Source organism: Myotis brandtii, unplaced genomic scaffold (assembly GCF_000412655.1).
Source record: "Myotis brandtii unplaced genomic scaffold, ASM41265v1 scaffold174, whole genome shotgun sequence".
NCBI classification, from domain to species: domain Eukaryota; kingdom Metazoa; phylum Chordata; class Mammalia; order Chiroptera; family Vespertilionidae; genus Myotis; species Myotis brandtii.
The window spans coordinates 1,104,091-1,112,044 of NW_005356437.1; positions in this window are offsets into that span (position 1 = coordinate 1,104,091).

Here is a 7,954-nt window from a genome sequence, read left to right on the forward strand (position 1 = left end):
CATAATCTTTACTTAGGATAATCTCCTTCAGTTACTTCCTTGTAGCTTAACAGAACAATAGAGTAGTGACCTTGGAATGGAGATAACAAATGCCCTAACCTTTGGAATAGAATGGATAGGATTAAAATCAACTGGTATAAATACAGATGTAACAGGAGAAGAAGACAGAACCTGGCTGGAGAACCTGGCTAAAACCTGGCTAGAGAAGCTGGCTATGCTGATCAACTGAACACTGTCTCTGTGTCCTTCCTTCTTTGCCGACTCCATCCACACCTTTGGGAACCCCTGGACCTGCTGGGGCTGGAACCCAACACTCAACCACTGAGCCACACTGGCCAGGCCATTGATTATTTTTTAGAGAGAGTGGGAGGAAGGAAGGGAGGTGGGGGGAGAGAGAGAAACATTAATGCAAGAGGGGCACATCTATTGGTTTCCTTCCGTGCATGCCCCCACCAGGGCTTGCAAGCCAGGTACATGCCCTTGACTGGGAATCAAACTGGTGACTCTTTGGTGCATGGACAGATGCTCTAACCACTGAGCAACCAGCCAGGGCAGCAGTTTGGAATTTTATTGTTGACATTTATTTGACACAATATGCCAGGATTCTAAAAAAAAAAAACCCACCCAGGACTACCCTACATATCTGGACCCAGTGGTGCTAGGTATAAGCACGGGCCCATTGTGCCCCACTAGCTCCCTGCTTTGCATCAGGTGAACTTGGGTGAGTTTCTCTCAGAATTCTGCTTCAAGTAGCAGGCCATGACTTTTTCTGAGCTGTCCTTAGAAAACCCTTGAGGTGAATAAGGGTTGAATTAACCCAGGGAAAGGGAAAAAATGGTTTACTGCTTTTATTTTGTTTTTCCAATTCTTTTTTTTTTTAAATTGAATTTATTGGTGTGACATTGGGTAATAAAATTAGATAGGTTTCAGGTGTATGGTTATATAATACATCAACTGTATATTGTATTGTGTTCACCACCCCAAATTGAGTCTCCTTCCATCGCCATTTATCCCCCTGCTTTTAATCTCGGCTTTTTAATTGGATTGCTTACTGAAAATATGAACAAATTATTTGCTGGTTAAATGAGAGACTGAACTCTCTTTAGCTCCAAAAAAGAAAGGACACTTGCTTCCCCATCCCAAATAGCCAGTGGGGTGACAACAGCTGTTCAGACATCCAAAATCAGAGTGACAGAGATGGGTGCAGAGAATCATCAAGTGCAGTAGCGCAGCTGGCTCTGGAGAAGCCGGTGGAGCCCCAACAGGAAGGGCAGGGTGCCCCCAAATGGGTTCACCCCAAAGAGGGGCCCGAGAAAGGGGCCTGTGCCTTGGAAAGAGTCACAGGTCCCATGGATCAGGTGAGCTCTTGCTGGCCCTTGCCTGGGTATTCTTAGGTAACCAAGAGTCTCTGTGGGGTTACCTGAGGAAAAACTTCCTCCAGGGTGTAGAGCAGTCCTACAGGGATATTCACTGCATTTAGCTCCTCCAGAGACCTGCAGGTAAGGGCTGCTTTTCCCTAGAAGTTTCTGAAGACTCCACAGATCTCAGCATTAGCAGGGGGAGTCATGCCTCTGAGGCCAACAAGCCCCATGATAGTCAGCCTTCTATTTATGTAGCTACGACCGCCAAGATGAGGATCCCCTGATGCCTCTAATCTTTTGCACTCGCCATTAGAAAAAGCCGGCTATGAAACTAGGCAAAAATAATGGAAAGCACATTTAATTGGTCTCTTAAAGCTTCAAAAAAAGGATTTACATAAATGGATCAACCTATGATGTCATTTAGGTGTCAACCCAATTTTTTGAGGTATTAAATATGACTGTCCTTATTTTAAAAGGGGAAGGTCATTTGGAACTTGACTTGCCAAGCTAAAGAAGATATATAAAATAACGTGCAAGATCCTTTTCATATGTTATACTAAGATACCAAATATGAAAAATGAGACAGTAGTAAAACTCAGATCATGATAGTTCACAGGATAGAAATGATCCATTTACCTGCCCTTCCCTTTTTGAGAAAATTTGGCTGCAATTCATATCCCATGGTTACAGTATTGCCCCATCCTCAATGGTCAATAAGAACATTGTTGCCTAGCTGGTTTGGCTCAGTGGATAGAGTGTCAGACTGCGGACTGAACGGTCCCAGGTTCGATTCCAGTCAAGGGCACATGCCTGGGTTGCAGGCTTGGTCTCCGGTGAGGGATGTGCAGGAGGCAGCTGATCAGTGATGAATCATTGATGTTTCTATCTTTCTCTCTCTCCCTTCCTCTCTGAAATCAATAAAAATATTTTTAAAAAGAACATTGTTTACACTGATATTTTTTCATAAAATGTTTATTGTTGAAAGTATTACATATGTCCTCTTTTTCCCCCCACTGACCCCTTCTACCTCAGGACTTCACCACCCTATTGTCTGTGCCCACGAGTTATGCATATATTCATACAAGTTCTTTGGTTCATCTCTTCCCACCACCCACCCACCCCCGCCTTCCCTCTGAGATTTGACAGTCTGTTCTATGCTTCTATGTCTCTGGATCTATTTTGCTCATCAGTTTATTTTGTTCATTAGATTCCACATATGAGTGAGATCATGTGATACTTGTCTTTCTCTGACTGGCTTATTTTGCTCAGCATAATACTCTCCAGGTCCCTTCATGCTGACTCAAAGGGTAAGAAATCCTTCTTTTTCACTGCTGCATAGTATTCCATGGTGTAAATGTACCACAGCTTTTTTATCCACTCATCTACTGCTGGGTACTTGGGCTGTTTCCAGATCTTAGCTATTGTAAGTTGTGCTTCTTTGAACATAGGGGTGCATACATTCTTTCTGATTGGTTTTATGGGTTCCTAGAAGTGGGATCACTTGGTCAAATGGCAGTTCCATATTTAATTTTTTGAGGAAACTCCACACTGTTTTCCATAATGGCTGTGCCAGTCTGCATTCCCACCAGCAGTGTGCTAGGGTTCCCTTTTCTCCACATCTTTGCCAGCACTTGTCATTTGTTGATGGTAGCCATTCTGACAGGTACAAAGTGATACCTCATTGTTGTTTTAATTTGCAAATATCTGTTGATCAGTGACTTTGAGCCTTTTTTATATGTCTCTTGGTCATTTGAATGTCCACTTTGGAGAATTGTCTATTTAGATCCTTTTCCCATTTTTTAATTGGATTATTTGTCTTCCTTTTGTTAAGTTGTATAAGTTCCTTATATATTTTGGATATTAAACCTTTATCAGATGTATCATTGACAAATATGTTCTCCCATACATTGGGCTCCCTTTTCATTTTGTGGATGGTTTCTTTTGCTGTGCAGAAGCTTTTAATTTTAATGTAGTCTCTTTTGTTTATTTTCTCCTTAGTTTCCTTTGCCCTAGGAGGTGTATCCATAAACTTATTGCTACGAGAGATGTCTGAGATTTTGTTGCCTATGGTTTCTTCTAGGATTTTTATGGTTTCACGACTTACATTTAAGTATTTTATCCATTTTGTGTTTATTCTTGTGTATGGTGTAAGTTGGTGGTCTAGTTTCATTTTTTTTGCATATATCTGTCCAATTTTCCCAACACCATTTATTGAAGAGACTGTCTTAACTCCATTGTATATTCTTGCCTACTTTGTCAAATATTAATTGAGTGTAATGGCTTGGGTCGATTTCTGATGTCTTTGTTCTATTCTATTGAGGGTGCCTACATTTCCAGCCATCTCTGACTGGCAGGTAACAACCCTGCTGCTTTTCATAGCCAGGTGTTTTGCAGGCACCTTTCTCAGTTCTGGTGCCCTGGGATGGAGAGCCCAACTTGGGGTTTAGATCCCTGAGTTCTCAGTGGAAACCCCCCACAGCTGAGGTATCTCTTCAGAACTTAAGCTGCTGTCTGTGGGAGCCTGGCCAACCCTTTCTCACCTCCACTCTTCCTACCAATCTCTATGCCAGTGGTTCTCAACCTTCCTTATGCCGAGACCCTTTAATACAGTTCCTCATGTTGTGGTGACCCCAATTTCATTGTTACAAATTGAACATAATTAAAGCATAGTGATTAATCACAAAAACAATACGTAATTATATATCTGTTTTCCGATGGTCTTAGGCGACCCCTGTGAAAGGGTTGTTCGACCCCCAAAGGGGTCGCGACCCACAGGTTGAGAACCACTGCTATGCGGTCTCTGCTTTCTGTCCTTGCTAGTCTTTAGTTGATTTTTCAGAATGGTATGTTTGTATTTTAGTTGTATTTTTTTAAAAAATATATTTTATTGATTTTTTACAGAGAGGAAGGGAGAGAGATAGAGAGTTAGAAACATCGATGAGAGAGAAACATTGATCAGCTGCCTCCTGCACACCTCCTACTGGGGATGTGCCTGCAACCAAGGTACATGCCCTTGACCGGAATCGAACCCGGGACCTTTCAGTCCGCAGGCCGACGCTCTATCCACTGAGCAAAACCGGTTTCGGCTAGTTGTATTTCCAGTTTGTTCCTGGGAGAGTGTCAGTGTAGCTTCCACTTCACCACCATTTTTAATCCCCTATTATAATGAGACTTCTTATAAATGAGCCTTCCTAGTACTGTGAGACCATACTATCTGAACAAAGGGTTGGTCATCAATGCATTCTTTGGATTGATTTATGACCCAAAGGGGAGACTGTGGCTAAAACAGGGAGGGGGCTAACCAGTTTGGCTCAGTGGATAGAGCATCCACCTGTGGACTGAAGGGTCTCGGGTTTGAGTCCTGCCAAGAGCATGTACCTCGATTGCAGGCAGGTTCAATCCCTGGCCCCGGTCAGGGCACATGCAGGAGGCAACCAATCGATGTGTCTCTCTCACATCGATGTTTCTCTTTCTCTGTCTCCCCAACCTCCACTCCCCATTCCACTCTCTCTAAAAATCAATGGAAAAATATCCTTGGGTGAGGATTAACCATACAAAAAAAAGGATGGGTGGTTCTGTGGAAAGTAGCCTCATAGGGTGTTCTGATCATAAATTTTTAAACAGGCAGGTCATGGTGAGTAGTCATACCTCAGACATATAAATTCTTTACTAAAAGGTTTATCTTTGCCTTAAGCAAGTCCTGTCTATCATTTTTAAAAATATATTTCTTTATTGATTTCAGAGAGGAAGGGATAATGAGAAATAGAAAAATCAATGAGAGAGAATCATTGATTGGCTGCCTCCTGCAAGCCCCCTACTAGGGATCGAGTCTGTAACCAGGGCATGTTCCCTTGGCCGGAATCGAATCCGGGACCCTTCAGTCCACAGGCTGACACTCTATCCACTGAGCCAAACCGACTAGGGCCTGTCCATCATTTCTGTGCATCTAGGTTAACATACCTTTGAAATAAACTATACTCTCAAGAGAGCAAATAATCTAGCTATCCTGTAATCCAATCCCCACCTTACTTTCTTCAATCTCCATGTAATCTTCTTTAATTCCCTCCTAAATTTCAAATGCATAAGAGAACCTGCAAAACTGTTATTCTTGGGAGCACTTGATATCTAGCTCCCTACTGTGTGTCATCAGTTTGGTTCAAATAAACTCTTATAACATTTTTAAAAAGAAATTTAAAAGTACAGAGGCCTATAGAATTGACCATAGCTGGGTGTGATTTTCTTTTCGGGAATTATCAAATCTAGGTTAGTAAATAAACTAGAAGCAAACAAAATAAATGGGACTAAAACATTAGTTTTGGCCCAGGCCACATGGTGGCAGGCTTACTCTGTGTTGTGCTTCCTTTTCAGGACCAAAAAACGAAGGGGAAAAAAAAAAAAAGTGGGGAGGAAACAAACTTAATTAAGAAATAAGTCTTACTGCTTGAATTTAACTGTATTAAGCCACATCTTTGAGGGACTTAACTTTTAGGAAAGATGACATAACTTAATAGTTTTTCAAGATTATATTTTCTTAAAAAATTGTTCTTTACATTTTATGGTACGTGAGCAGCAAGGATTTGGTCTTCAATAGGACATTCTGCTTCTAGATCTCAATTTCTTTATCAATAAAATGATGAGGTTGGATTACTTACAATTCTAAAATCATCACACCTCTCTTATAACTAAAAAAAAAAAAGCCTAAATATTCTTCTTCAGTAATGAACTTCAGTCATATTGCAGTAGCTTATCAAAAATGTTAGTTTCCTTATCTATAAAGTGGTACAAATTATAGGACATGTTTTATGAGGTTGTTAGAATTAAAAGGGAAAAAAATGTGTGACCGACTGGCAAATTGCTCACCAAACTACTGCTTTTTTATTCAAGGAAAAACAGCTAAATCACATTTTTCATCCTCACTTGTAATTAGTTTGCCATATGACTGGATTCTGGCCAATGTGAGAGGAAGAGAAGCATTCTACTTCTAGGCTCAGCTCACATAAATCTCCCATTGTGGTCCCAGAATGGAAAGAACTGTGGTCCCCAAATCATGGCTTAGTGGAGAGTTTTATGCCTATTAGGAACACTTGTTTTGGACTTTACATGAGTAAGAAATAAACTTCTATTTTGTTAAATCACTGAGATTCCGGGGTTTATCTATTATGGCAGCTGGCGTGAACTAAAATAGCATGTAAGGCACTTAGTACAATAACTGACACAATACTGCTTAATAAATGTTAGATGTTACAATATCATTGAAAAGAATTTTAGAGACAAAACAGGCAGGTTTAGGGAGCCTTAGAGATAAAGAGGGTTCATGGGAGAGGAATACATAGATGGGGGCTTGAAGATGCCAAAATGCGTATCTTACTTGTACAGAGGATAGAGAAATGCCACAGGAAGGGGGTTCCAGGCAGATGGAAACATTTCTGGCCTGAGCAATTAAAACAGCCATAAACCAAGGACAGAGGTATCTTTGGCCTGAGCAGCTGGGAGATCAAAGCAACTCCAACCAGCAAAATAAGGGGGAGAGAAAATGGGGGCACCACCTGGCCTTTAGATTTTGAAACTAACACTATGTAGCAGAATGACCAATGAGGAAAGCACGGGGGTCCTAAGTTTTAAAAAGGGTCCAATTAGAAAGGGTCAGGCTCAGACAAAGAACTGCAGCCTTTATAAATCTGGAGACAAAGAGAATCAGCAGATTTCAGATTTTACAGATTCAGATTATTTAGATTTTTTTCCCATTAGAGAGAGAGAGCAGGCTTTTCCCATTTGGGGGCCCTGCCCCAGGGGGTCCTCTTTGGGAACACCCCTGCCCAGAAGGAGTTTATATCTGCTTCCAATAAGCTTCTACATTTTTTTTAATTAACGAAGCCTTTTTTATCTATGAGTTTATTCTTCAAACTTCGTGAGGACAAGGACCCACAGGAAAAATCTGCACCCCAAACCCCATGATTTCATCATGATTATTCATAATACAAACCAAGAGAACTAAACCCCTGAACTTGACACACAAGCAGTAATATGGAATCCTTTCTGCAGTATACAAGATTTGGCCATTTTTTTTTTTAAAGCTAGAAATAGTCTAGAAAATAAAGTTGTGTGTGCAAATAGTAAAAATCTGAGCAGTTCATGTATGTAACTTATAAAAAGCCAATATTTTGTATTTATAGTTGCTACACTTTTTAAACATTAACAAAATATAAATAAGGAAAAAACAAATTAAAATACTTTAAATTATTTCTTACTTCTGAGGATTTCAGTCTGTGTTATGATTCATTCAATGATTTCTCTCAATATTTCCCACAATGCTTAGCCTTTTTTCTGTGGACGAAAGGGGCCACATGCTGACCTGACAAGCTCAGGGGAGGCCTACATGGTAGTCTTGTAAACTCAGAGACCTAAAGTAACCACAAAGGATGGTCTGAAATTAAGCTTTAACTAAAAGCAGTTATGGTGGGCAGTTACGTCCTAGGCGGGTATCTTCAAAAACAAGGTCAACCTTTACCTTAACTGAGCCTATCTGTCTTTTTGCATCTATGATAACATACCCTTGAAATGTCTGGGTAACTTGTAACTTCCCTTTTTCTGGA